Genomic DNA, 14,375 nt, shown 5'->3' with positions numbered 1-14,375 from the left:
ATCTGATGATGCAACTATACTTTGGTTGTTTCATTATTTTATGGTAATTTCTGCTTTGGTTATTCCATCATGATTTTTTTTTGTTAGTTTTGAAACTGTAATATGATTTTGCGTTTATGCGTTTATATTACTGATTTCCATATCTGGTTCTGGTTCAATTTGGTTTGCATCCCATTTCTAGATATTAAGATTAATCTTTGGTAAATCAATTATTAACGTAGAATATAGGGTTTGTTGTCCGGCTTATGGTTGTTATTGCTAAATTGCGGTCTAGTTACTACTTTGCTCTTGCGAATCCCTGTCTGGCGCATCTTTTATTTGGTTTATCCTTTGCTGATTTAGATATACAATTACTTCAATGTTTGGCATCTAGTGATAATTTCGGTAGTTATCGGCAGTAATTTTAGTTGATTGGTCTTCATTTGACTAGTAAATTTTATGGAATTGTAGTTCCCTCACATTTTTAGTGGCTTGTTTCTAGAAGTTAGTGATGAGTAAGTTGTAAGTTGCTGTTGAATGTTGGAAATAGATAATACGACATCGCGTTCCTCAGTTGTTGACAATTTGTATTCTTCATTGTATGTTGCTGCTTCTCCAAGGAAATTATAACTTGAAGGTTAACAACCAAGTGTTCATGGTAGAAAATATTGGGGGAGAGTCAAGAGTTTAACAGTCTTGTTCTCCTTAACAAAAAAAAAAAGATGTATTCTTCCCCCAAGAGAGGCTTCAGATTACACTCGAGAACTCATAGCTTAACAGCCTTACTTCCAATAAAAAGATTGCCCAAATAAGTGGAGAAGAATGACAAAGAAAATGAAGAAAATGAGCAAGAGAAAAAGTTCTTGAAGAAAAGAGAAGCTGAAGAAAGCTTCTTTCAATAGAAAAGTTGTTCAATGTATATGAATTCTAGCTCACTAAGCTTGCATCATTGTTCGATCAACTCCTAAATCAAAAGGTGAATTTCAGTAAGGCAAGAAGGGTGAAGAAGCAAGGTGAATGAAAGAAAAAAGAAGACGTTATTTTCTTTTGGATGCCATGGTAGTTAATTTTTTTTCAAGAAGATCAAGAAATTGAAGTAGGAAGAATGTTAGAAATAAAGTGTTTGGGTCAGCTTATTGTTTATTATAATTAGCTAAATTTTAGTTGTATATTTGTTAGTCTACTTTAGGTAATTATTGGGTTATTATGACATGGGCTATAAATGGCAAATATGTGTAATAAGTTGGGTTATGCCTTTTGTAATTCAATTCTAATAAAATACATATTCAGTTTTCTCAATTTATTTTAGTCAAATACTAAACTTTAACAGTTTAACATTCATCACCACACGTATATCTCCGGCCACCATGACCTCTTTCTCACAAATTATACCATCATTCAAGGAAACTTGGGAATTAAAGGCCTCTACTTAGGAAGCTTTATTCCAATCTTTTCAGTCGTGTTACCAAAGTTATGATAATCCCTTTTTTCCATTGCAAATCCTTTTTCTATTCCTTTTATGTGTTTGTTCTGATTTTGATTAAGTATTATATTGGTTTTTGAAATATTACAGTTGGATTATGCAGCTAGGAATGAAAATGAATGCCAGGTTTTGCAGTGCCTAACATAAGATTGTTGCAGCCCTCAAAGATATTTTGTCACAATTATGACTGGGGTTTTATAGTTTTTTTTTTAAAAAAATCTAAATCTAAATTTTATTTTATTTATAGGTAAAAAGGGACTTTAGGGGGAAAAAACAGAAGTGCACCTAATGGGTCAAGAACCCGTAACATAAGAAAATATGAAAAAACAAAGATAAATAACTTGATCTACCGATTAAATGTACTTACTCGGGTTTTATAGTTTTTCTTGTTGTTCTCTCTGCTGTTGAAGTAAATTCTCATCTACCTAAGGGATGAATATTATAATTGAATACATAGGGGATTATTAGTGTATAAGTGCACTTTTTAATTAATTTAGTTTTAATATTATAATATTTTATGTGTTAAAATGATAAAAATGAATTCTTGTATATTAATTTTATCTTGATATAAATGAATTTTTATATATTATAGATTTAAAAAATAAATTGGATTAAAATTGAATTTCCAAAACGAAATAGAATATTAATTTTAGTGATTATTTTGAAAAATAATAATTATTGATCAAAACGAAATTGTGAAATAGTTAAGTGACTGAATATGTAATTTATTTTTATTTTTTTCAACAGAGTTAACAATTTAGAACAAACGAGGTAACAATTTAAATTTCATAAAATAAAACAGTTCAAAAAATATTTTAAGAGATAATTCGATATAAAATACAAAGTTTAAGGGACAAAGGTGAATTTAATCCTTAAACAAATTATATCAGCATCCATATTCACGATTTATTAAAGGTGGAATTTTTTAACTCCATACATAATGTTTTAGAGTGCACTATCTGAATAACCAGCGAACTATTAAAAATATAATATTATTTTTATTTTTATTTAATATTAACATAATATTTTTGTATTATTACTAAAAGAATTAATTATTAAATAATTAAAACTATATTTACTAATAATTTTAATAACATAATGTAATATTTCTATTTTAATAATTATTAATATTAATTAAAAAACCATTGATAAATATATCTTAAATATTAAACAATGTTTTATAAGGTAATAAATATTTAAATTATATTGAAAATTTATTATATATTATAAAAATAAAATTATATATTATTATATTATTTTTTATTAACTATAACTTAAAGCTATATATAATATGTTGTCAATATTAATCATCTATTAAATTGAACTTAATGGATAAGCAATCTTTTATTCTAGTTGATGTAGATTTTATTTCCCTTATTTTCATGTGTTATGTCTTTCTTTTTTTAACGATAACTATTTAAAAGATAAGAAGAGAAATTTTACTCTTACTGAGTATTAGAACCCATAATTTAGAAGAGATAAAAGATGTTAATTAAGAATTTTTAATTATTTACTCTAGAATTTATTTATTTATGTGTCTTTATTTAAACTAATAAGATAAATTTTAATAAAATATATTATCAACCTCTAATCAAGTGTTGGAGTTAACTTAATCCGTCACAAATTTGGTCGATGTTCATTTTCTTTATTTATATCAAGTTGATAGTTTGGGGTAATTATAAGGTAATATCTCTTAAGAATTTTCTTAATCAATTGACAGCGAACACACCCTGCAGAAGCAGTTACTCAAACCAAGACCTTTAGAGAGAATAACATTCTTTTTTACTACTGATGTCACTCATTTTTAATTATTGTTTTCACTAGGGTTATAAATGAGACGAGCCAGATCGCGAGCTACTCGAGATCGACTCGATCAAAACTCGATAAATACTCTACTCGATTTCTTAATGAGATGAAATGAGCTATTTCATACTCGACTCAAAAAGCTCGCAGCATCAAAAAAATAATATATTAAATTTTTTTTAATAATTAAATTATTAATAATATTAATATTTATGTATTGATTTTTTAAAAATAAAATATAAATATACTTAAAATTCATGTTCGAGTTCGAGATTGAGCTTTAACAAAGTTAAGTTTAAGATTTTTTTTATTTCGAGCTTTTGTGAGTTTTTTCGAGCTTCAGTTCATGGTTTCAAGTTTAAGCCAAGCTTAAAAATTCTAGACTCGCAAGTTTTCGAGCTGAATCATACTTCATTTCAGAGTAGTCGAGGAGTAGTCGAGTCTAGTCAAACTCAACAATACTCGACTTGTTTACCGCCCTAGTTTTCACATTGTATGAGAGGAGCCTAAATAAAATAATTGGATGGGCCAAATTGACAGCCCTATGTCAAGTTGATAGTCTGGGGTAATTAAGGTAATATCTTTTAAGAATTTTCTTAATCAATTGACAACGAACACACCCTGCAGAAGCAGTTACTCAAACCAGAACCTTTAGAGAGAATAACATTCTCTTTTACTACTGATGTCACCCATTTTTAATTATTGTTTTCACTAAGGCTATAAATGAGATGAGCCAGTTCGCGAGCTACTCGAGATCGACTCGGTCAAAACTCGATAAATACTCGACTCGATTTCTTAATGAGCTGAAATGAGCTATTTCATACTTGACTCAAAAAGCTCGCAAGCAATTCAAAAAATAATATATTAAAATTTTGTTTTTTAATAATTAAATTATTAATAATATTAATATTTATGTATTGATTTTTTAAAAAAATACAATATAAATATACTTAAAATTCATGTTCGAGATTGAGATTTAACAGAGTTATGTTTAATATTTTTTTTATTTCGAGCTTTTGTGAGCTTTTTCAAGCTTCAGTTCATGGTTTCAAGTTTAAGCCAAGCTTGAAAATTCTAGACTCACTTTTTCGAGCTGAATCAAACTTCATTTCAGAGTAGTCAAGTTTAGCCGAGCTCAACAATATTCGACTCGTTTACCGCCCTAGTTTTCATATTGTATGAGGAGCCTAAATAAAATAATTGGATGGGCCAAATTGACAACCCTATATCAAGTTGATAGTATAGGGTAATTACAAGGTAATATCTCTTAAGAATTTTCTTAGTTAATTGACAACGAACACACCATGCAGAAGTAGTTACTCAAACCATGACTTTTAGAGAGAATAACATTCTCTTTTACTACTGATGTCACACATTTTTAATTATTGTTTTCACTAGGATTATAAATGAGACGAGCCAGATCGCGAGCTACTCGAGATCGACTCGGTCAAAACTCGATAAATGCTCGACTCGATTTTCTTAATGAGCTGAAATGAACTATTTCATACTCAACTCAAAAAGCTCACAAGAAACTCAAAAAAAATATATATTAAAATTTTGTTTTTTAATAATTAAATTATTAATAATATTAATATTTATGTACTGATTTTTTTTAAAATACAATATAAATATACTTAAAATTCAGGTTCGAGTTCGAGATTGAGCTTTAAAAGAGTTAAATTTAAGATTTTTTTATTTTGAGCTTTTGTGAGCTTTTTCGAGCTTCAGCTCATGGTTTCAAATTTAAGCCAAACTTTAAAATCCTAAACTCAATTTTCGAGCTAAATCAAGTTTTATTTCAAAGTAATCGAGTCTAGTCGAGCTCAACAATACTCGAATAGTTTACCTCCCTAGTTTTCACATTGCATGAGAGGAGCCTAAATAAAATAATTGGATGGGCCACATTGACAGCCTTATATCCATTGGATCCTAAACTATCATCTATGTTGGATCTACAAATGATCCGATAGTTAAAGATTGACATTTGTTGATATTTAGACCTTTCGGCTTTGATCTTCAGCAAACAATCACTCTATTTCGAAACCAAAAAAAAAAAGAGAAAATCCTAATGAATCCTCTCTGCAACTCCTTAAATTCCCTTCATCTCAACACCCCTTTTCACCCCCAAACCAGACTTTTCCTTTCCCCCTTCCTTCTCTCCCATTTATACCGCACCCTTCAAAACCAAATCCTCGCCGCGCCCATGCCGCCTCACCATCAAAGCCGATGCCAGCGCCGTTGAAATCGACATGGTGAGGAACAAGCAAGGCGTTTACGCTCCCAAACAGAAGAAAGTGGTCGTCTTGTGGGACCTCGAGAACAAACCTCCGCGCGGACCGCCATACGAAGCGGCGTTGGCAATGAAAACGGTTGCCCAGAAGTTCGGGGAACTCGTTGACATGTCAGCCTACGCTAATCGTTACGCATTTATCCACTTGCCTCAATGGGTCCTGCAAGAACGCAGCGAGAGGAGAAGCCTAGACATCCTCGAACGCAAAGGAATCGTAACTCCGGCCGAACCTTACATCTGTGGGGTTTGCGGTCGGAAATGCAAGACGAATTTGGATTTGAAGAAACATTTCAAGCAGTTACATGAAAGGGAACGACGAAAGAAGTTAAACAGATTGAAATCGTTTAAGGGTAAGAAACGTCAGCGGTTTAAGGAAAGGTATATAAGTGGACGATAAGGATTTCGTGGATATGTTGAGGAGAGCAAGGGAATCAAATTTGAGGACTGTGGTTGTAGGGGATTGGATAGGGGTTTGGGGAGACATGCCGATTTATGGGTGTCCTGGGTCGAGGTGGAAAATGGGGAGCTTACGAAGAAAGATTTGGTGCCTAAGAGGAGAATGAGGAGTGATGATGGGTTGTTTTCGGCTTCGGAATTCGATGGTGGGAATGCGAGTATTGGGGAATTGGATGGTGTTGTGAATGAGCTTTTAGTAGAGAGGAGTGAGTTTGGTGGGATGAGATCTCGTTGTTTTCGGAAGGGAAGGAGGGAGATGAGGATGAATGGGAGATGGAATTCGAGGTAGTTGGAGATGAAGATTATTTGTTGGATGATAGTGATGATGTTTTTTTAGGAAGATGGGTATTATTGATGAGGAAATTCTAGTTTACTCATGGATGTTTAGAACTTGAACTCATACAGGGAAGGATGGGTAAAGAGATTGTAATGTATAAAATTGGTGACTTTGCTGCTCGATTAATAAGAGTTGAACATACTAATGGTGGCATTTGTTCAATATGGTTCTTCATTGTCTTCAGAGTTGCGACCGGTATATATCCGCCTCATATTGTCTCTATACTATTTTCTTTTGATGGAAATTGAAATGGCATATACGAAAGAACAACAGGGGAACTGCAATGCTTGTGTAGATTAGAATCTTTGTCAGTTTCAATACCAATTTTAGTAAAAGCCTTATCTATGGTGTAGGTTTTGAACTTGATTAGTGGACGGTGGTGGATCATTGATGCTTTCTTATATAGAGTTTTCATTTTAGTCACATATATTTGTATATAGGGGTGGTTATCAAGCGAGTCGATTGCAAACTAGGTTGTGCTCGACTCGTACTCGTTAAAAAATTTTGTTATTCGACTCGAGTTGTTGATCGTTAAAATTTTGCTCGACTCGTGCTCGTTAAAAAAACTTATTACTCGACTCATTGCTCGTTAAGTTTGTTGCTCGTTAAGTTCGATGCTCGTTGCTCATTAAGCTTGATGCTCTTTGTTCGCCTCGTTACTCGTTAAACTCGATACTCGTTGTTTGCCTCGTTGCTCTTTAAGCTCACTGAAAGTTTTACCTTATTTTTTTAACTATATGTAAAATCTACTAATACACTATACATAACTTAATATAAACATAAATTAATAAATTTAACCAAAAAATTATCAAAATAGAGCTTTTCATTTTCAAAATCTAAATTTTAATATAACAATCTACAAATACATTAAAATAATAAATAGTGTTTATTTTTTAGTGTAGTAAAATATTAATTAATAATCTAGTATTTTTTTGTTGTTTATTAGAAAATTTATAGATTAGCAATTTATAACATTTTTTATTATCTATTAGTAATTAGTAATTTTTTTAATGAAATTTTTTTAAGATAATTGCTAAAAAAATTAACGAGCTGCTCACGAACTTATCGAGTCGAGTTGGACTTTACTCGACTCAACTCGTTAAGGTATCGAGTCTAGCTTGAATTCGAGTCGAGTTTTGACTGAGTCGAGTTCGAGCTGTTCACAAGTTGCTTAACTCATTAAACACCGGTATTTGTGGAGAATATCTCATTTATCTATATTGTATAAGAAAGCATCAATGATCCACCACCGTCCGCTAATATATATAAATATATATTTGTATATAGAGTTTTCATTTTAGTCATATATATTTTTATATGGAGAATCTCTCATTTATCTAATGAGATTGTATATACAAATCATACTTTTTGTTCTTAGATTAGAGCTTGTCTAGGTTAAATTAGATCAAATTCTGTTGGGTTGTTATGTTGAAGAACTATTCATGTGGGTGATGCCTAATGCGGTTACATGATTGCTGGTTCTATCATCAATGTGTGACCTTTGGCCAATCTGAAATAGAAAATTCAAAACTCTTTTGTTTGGATATGAGAAGATGGATAACCAATACATAATACACATATGTGTAAATATTGGAGAACAAAGTATTTTAACAATAAGAAGATGTCGATTCTCGAGTGATTCGTCTCTTAATTGTCCTTGGGGGAGCATGAACTATTGGCATGCGCAAAAAGGAGCTTCTGTTAACTACAATTCTACTGGTGTGCATTTAATTTGATAGAGGGAAGTGGAGTGTTGTCTGAATAGAATGTTTCGTGAGATTTGGCAACTGGAGCTGCAATTTTGCATTGAAGCTTTCGACTCCAGTTGGTTCACTGGTCTTTATACTAACCAAAATAACAGTAGCTTTATCTATTTTCTTCCTTTTTTTTTATCCCCAAGTGTTAAGCTGTTGTATGGATCAGAATGTTGGGCAACCAAGAAGGATCACGTAAGGAGGATTGAGGCCGCAGAAATGAGAATGCTTCGATGGACATGTGGTAAGACTCTGAGGGATATGACGACAAACTCTGCTATTAGGATGTCATTGGGGGTGGTGTCTGTTTCCGAAAAATTGAGGGAGGGAAGACTACGGTGGTTTGGGCATGTCCTTAGGCGACTACCGTCGGATGCGGTAAGGAGGGTAGAGTCGATTACAGTTGACGGTGCCAGAAGGAAAGTACGACCAAGGCGAAAGTGGGAAGACTGCTTGAGATCTGATTTGAGGGATTTAGCCCTTATCGAAGACATGACCTCTGATAGGAAAATATGGAGGCTAAAGACTAGGGTAGTTGAGTAGTGTGGGTCACATCTATAGGTGTATCATATCTGTCTTCTTTTAATGTCTTTGTAGTATTTTCCATGACTTATACTTTTTATACGTTTCTGTTATTGGTATTTATGAAGGATTAGAACTGGGCTTGCTAACGTTGACTTCTGTGTATCATTCTCTTCATGTTTCCTCTTTTAAATTTAGCCGGATCTTATCTTATGTTTCTGTCTATATGCAGAGATTCTTTCGTAGGGATTATTATGCAGGGATTAATTCCCGTTACAGACGCACATATGATTTTAATGACTGCATATGAATACTGTTTAGCTATGTATTTATGTATTTATTTATACATGCATTGCATTTTATCTAAATTTTTAATTTTCTGACTGCCGGAGGTCTTCCACGGAAGTTACTCTCAATCTGGCGTTGGGGGTAGCCTACTACCCTACCTCCCCCTTACCCCATACATATGGGAATTGGGTTTTGTTGTTGTTGTTGTTGTTGTTGTTGTTTCTCATTAGGGACCGTAGCCACTGATATTTGTTACTGTTCCTTTTGCTGCTGTTTTTGTTGCACAACTCACTGCAGTCGCAACTTGTTGGTTCTTCCACCTTCCAATGTTGCTGCGATTTTCATTTGTTACAGCTAAAGGCTCCTGCTCAATCTCGATGTTCTGTCTAGGTGTTTTTTTTAAATGGGTAAGTTATATCTATGACTATTTAATTATTGTATTTTTTCATTTTGATTACTTTTTTTAATTTTATCAATCGCACCATCTAATTATTTAATTATTGTAAATAAATCACTTGTTGTTAACATTTAACGGATATGTTGACATAATTATTAACAAAAATTAGTGTAATTATATATTTAGTATTTACATATTCTATTAATGTAGTCATAATTTTAAATTAATTTAATAATTTAATTCTTGATGATGATATATGTCATCGCTTAATTAAGTTTATTGTTTTAATTGATTTAATTTAATTTAATTTAATGCATGCGTCACACTCTCATTGGAGTTAAAATGACTTGAAATAGAATGGATGTAGTTGTTGGAGATCATACTCGCAACCCGGGGAGGTTTAAGCGCACTTGTACCTTCACGTTAAACCACACAATGGATAAAATTTTACGACATATTTTATATATTCTAATAAATTTTTAAAAGTGCACAGATAATACTTCAGAGTGTTTAATTCTTAAATTAACGTTCTTTCAACATTATTTTTTAATCTAACGTATTTTCTACAGTAATCACCTAAAGACTCAGGATATCTCGGCGTCTTTAGGCTAAAATTTTCATACATGGATTACTCAGAGTCTTTAGTTAATTTTTTTTGCTTACTGCGCATTTTTGGCGATTTTATCAAAAAATACTTTTTCCTTAAATATTTACGTTTCAGACACCCTTTAAGATAATATTCTCGATCTAAACTTTTGTTGAAAGGCGCGACTCATGTATCGCTTTTAAACTTTTTTCTCGACTATAAATACACTCTCAACTCGTAAACATTCACAACAATCCTCTCAACTAGAAGAATGTCGTCGCTTCAGTACATATATCAAACATCATTGTTTCCGTTAACTTATACAGATTTCCATCCAAACGAAGCAGATCGCTTTCTATTTTATAACTGCAAAAAAATAAAATATTTAAATAAAATAATAAAAAATTAAATAATACAATAATTAAATAAAATACTAACAAAATATACCTTATAAATAAAATTTGAACGAGGTTTGGTTTTTGAAAGGATTTGAGAGGATTTGGTGTGGTGAAAATAGTTGAGAGTGAGGTATTTATAGGATGGGATGGATGGTGTGAACAGTCAGTTGGGTCGGTGGGATGGAAGGTGTATGGTCGCTCCTTTCTGCAAAGGGTGTTAGATCGGAAATATTATCTCAAAGGGTGTCTGAAACGTAAATATTTAAGGATAGTTTACGGATCTAGCAAATTTTTAAATATTTCCTATAAAATTATTCCTACATTAAATTACACAATACAATTATGTCTACCAATTACCACTTGACACTTTCTGATGCGTTTTTGACACTTTCAAAATCCTATACGTATACTATATTCTAGGATTTTGAAAAATAATTTTGCAAAAAGGCGCGACACATTCACCGTATAGGATTTTAAAAAATAAATATTAGTTATAAAACTTTTATAAATATTTTTCAAAATCTTATGCAATGCGCACCTTTTTGCAAAATTATTTTCAAAATGATAATGATGATGATGATCCATAATATTTTATAAAATTATATATATTTTAAATTACTTAAGCTCAAAGTTTTCCTAGAATATACTATGCATATAGGATTTTGAAAGGGTCAAAAACGCATCAGAAAGTGTCAAATGGTAATTGGTAGAAATAATTATATTGTGTAATTTAATGCAGGAATAATTTTATAGAAAGTATTTAAAAATTTGCTAGATCCGTAAAACATTCTTAAACAGTGTCTAACAAGTAATTAATTTATGTTAAGGTGATATTTGTATAAAAACACCAATTTTTTCCCTGGATTTCAATTGATGATGCCTAGAGATCCCAAGAAATAATCAACACTACTGAAGACGCTGAGAGATCCCAAAACCCTGTAGAAAACACCCTATATCAGAAATTAATCGGATGAGTGAGATTGGGAATTAAACATTCCCACCTCCTTATTTGGGCACTTTTGCCAATAAAGTTTAGTCTTAATATAAAAGTGTTCAAACTATACTGATTTATCTAAGTGGTGCCTAAATTTTATTTGGGTTAATTCAGGTGTCTAACGTTATAAACATTAACAATTTAGGTGTCTCTGCCATAACGGTCATTAAAAAACATCGCTAAGTGACACGTGTCACATTCTGATAATTTTAAAAATTTATATTTAAAATAAAATACTTAAAAATATAATTTCTTTATAAAAATCCCAAAATTTTTGGAAATCTTTAAAAAAAATCCCAAAACTTTGAAAACCTTCGTTTCAATCCTAAACCCATGTCGGTCGTCGTCCTTTATCGTCGTCGAATCACCACCTGACCTTACCTTCACCCCACAACAGTTAACCCCACGAACAACCACTAGAATATGAGCCAATAAGCCAATTAACGACGAATCACACTACCCCAACAAAGAACAAAGTTGCAAACCGCGACCCCACGTGATCTTGACGGTCAATTGACGACAAGGATGACGTCGGCAGTGACAAGCGTGGTTGGCAACAGAGGTAAGGTTAGAATTAAGAATTTGGGATTTTTAGGGATTTTGGACTTTTTTGTAATTTATAGGGATTTTGGACTTTTTTGTAATTTAAGAGAAATTATAGTTTTTTTAATTTGATAATATTCTTAAGTTTTTTTAAACAAATAAAATTTTTAAAATTACTTGAAGGCGACATGTGTCACTTATCAGGCTTTTTTAACATCTGTTACGGTCGAGGCACCCAAAGTGATAATGTTTATAATGTTAGGTATATGGATTGACCCAAAAAATATTTAGGTACCACTTTGAGAAAAATAGTATAATTTGGGCACCACTTTGAGAAAAATAGTATAATTTGGGCACCACTTTAAGAAACGCGGTAGAATTAGACACTTATTTTCATATTAAGCCTAAAGTTTACTATATAAAGAAAAAACTAGGGTAATTAGGACTGAATCTGGGACATAAAGAACAATTATGGATACATTAACCATTAGATTAAATATCATATTCATTAATCAATTATAACATTTAATATATATATATATATTATAATTAATGTGAGAAAAAAGTAAGGATTTAAACCTAGAAGAGGATACCTTAATGGCTTTAAAAGCCGGATGAAGCAGGCCAAGCTTATCTTTCACCTCGAGTGGATTATCGATCTCGTTTCTAACTCTCTTAACCCTTCTACTAGCTCAAGACTTGTGAGTGAACCCATAAATCTAAAGAATCTTATTATCCTCAAAATTGAATGTTGACATGGCTGGTTAATTCAGCTGACCTGACACCTTTTGGCGATAGCAATTTCGACCAGCTTTGACTCATCTTTAAAAAAATCACCCAATCCCACGAAAACCCATAAAATTCGAGTGCCCCCTTTGCGTGGTGTTTTGTCTCCCATTATGTGCATGAGAAAAAGTGGTTATTCCTCCATTGACACCCAACAGGGAAATGCCCTCTGTGATTTGTTATTCCTCCTCAGTAATCCATGCCGCACATATCTCGGGCATTGCCGGAACATACTTCTTATCCTTGGGAAGTTCGACTACAACAACTTTGATTGTTGTCATCAATGAATGACTTGCCATACCAGACAATATCATCGCCTCTTCCATGTCCGGTTCGAGCATCCACGCATTATTCCCCTCTGTCTATTGCCTGTATTGATTCTGGATAATTAGATTGCTCTTAATTCCAATCGATGTATTAATTTCAGGAGTTCTTAGCCTTTTTGCCGACTGAGGTCCTTTTCAGGTTTAATGGACGATGACGTTCTGCATTTTTATTGAGATTATTAAAGGTCGGGTTAAATGATTCTCTAAAGTTACCTTCAATCACTGGTGGTGCCAAAATAAACTACGCGAACTTGGTAGTTATTTCGTCGAAGCATGAAAAATAAGGTCTAGAGTCTAAACTCTATTTTTGGTTCAGTTAAAATTACAAGTATGAACAGTTTTAAGCAGAAATAAGGGCATGGTTGATGGATGATTTAGATTTTAAAGGGTTTTCTGTAGTTGAAGAAAATGAACTAAAACTAGAAGATTTTTGTTTCTTTTTTAATGTATTCCAACTTAAAGATGGTCCTAAACTACTTAAGCATCAAACAAATACCATAATCACTAATATTGTTGATTTTAAATCCTAAATTGATTGCTTTTCTGTCGGCATTAATAGGATTCACTACTCCATATCAATCAGCTTTTCTGTCATCCTTTTTTCTATCAAGTCCCTTACTTCAAAAGACAAAATATAAGAACTAAAGCTCCAAATTCGAAGCGATAAGGATCTCGTAATAGTGTAATTCCATAATTCTTACCTCAATCGTCTGATAAAGTATGACGACACAAAGGGTGAGGACTACTAGCTTGTGTGTGTCCAGTTTTAAGTTCCTAAAACCAAAGAAAGTTGATAAGGAGATAAGGGTGGGATACTTATGAATTTGTTGGGGGAACAACCAAATGAGAGAAACCCCATAGAGAGAAAAAAGAGTGGTCCTTTGGAGGTTGTCGCCTTCATCATTGCTGATGGCTTACGAAACGGTTTGGTCGGTGGAAGTTGATAGGTGATGAAGGTGGGCGGTGAGTATGTTTTTCGGTTTCTTTCTGTTGCGGAAGACGGCTATCAGATAGAGCAAAATCGCAACTGATAATTTGAGAAAATAAAAATGAAAATAAAGAAAACACAAATTTTACGTGGAAAACCCCTAAATAATATATGGTAAAATCTACGGGCAACGGTAGAAGAATTTCACTATGAGAAAATAGGAATTACAACTTCTCTCGATCGACCAAGGAGAAAACAATGATAATTCTCTCTTGATAAAAAGGAGAAAACAACTCTCAAGAAACTCTCTAAATTCTCTCTAATATTGGAAGAAAGCTAGAATGCTTTGGGATAGTTTTGAAGCTAAACAAGTTAGGGTATTTATAGTTGAAGCTTAAGGACTAATCTTATAAATACCCAAAAGTTTAGTGACTAAAGTTTGTAATTTGCCCATAAAAAAAACAACAAAATTGGCTGCCTAACTTGGACCAAATTTACACATTTA

General features: G+C 32.4%; 1 pseudogene; it reads left to right on the top strand.

Annotated features, from left to right (window-relative positions):
* The first annotated feature begins 5,359 nt into the window (after window positions 1–5,359).
* Window positions 5,360–6,517, top strand: LOC120202085 (annotated as a pseudogene).
* Window positions 6,518–14,375: the final 7,858 nt, after the last annotated feature.

The sequence above is a fragment of the Hibiscus syriacus genome, unplaced genomic scaffold, assembly GCF_006381635.1.
Source record: "Hibiscus syriacus cultivar Baekdansim isolate YM2019G1 unplaced genomic scaffold, ASM638163v2 tig00008146_pilon, whole genome shotgun sequence".
Taxonomy (NCBI): domain Eukaryota; kingdom Viridiplantae; phylum Streptophyta; class Magnoliopsida; order Malvales; family Malvaceae; genus Hibiscus; species Hibiscus syriacus.
This window is presented reverse-complemented; position numbering and strand designations above follow the sequence as displayed.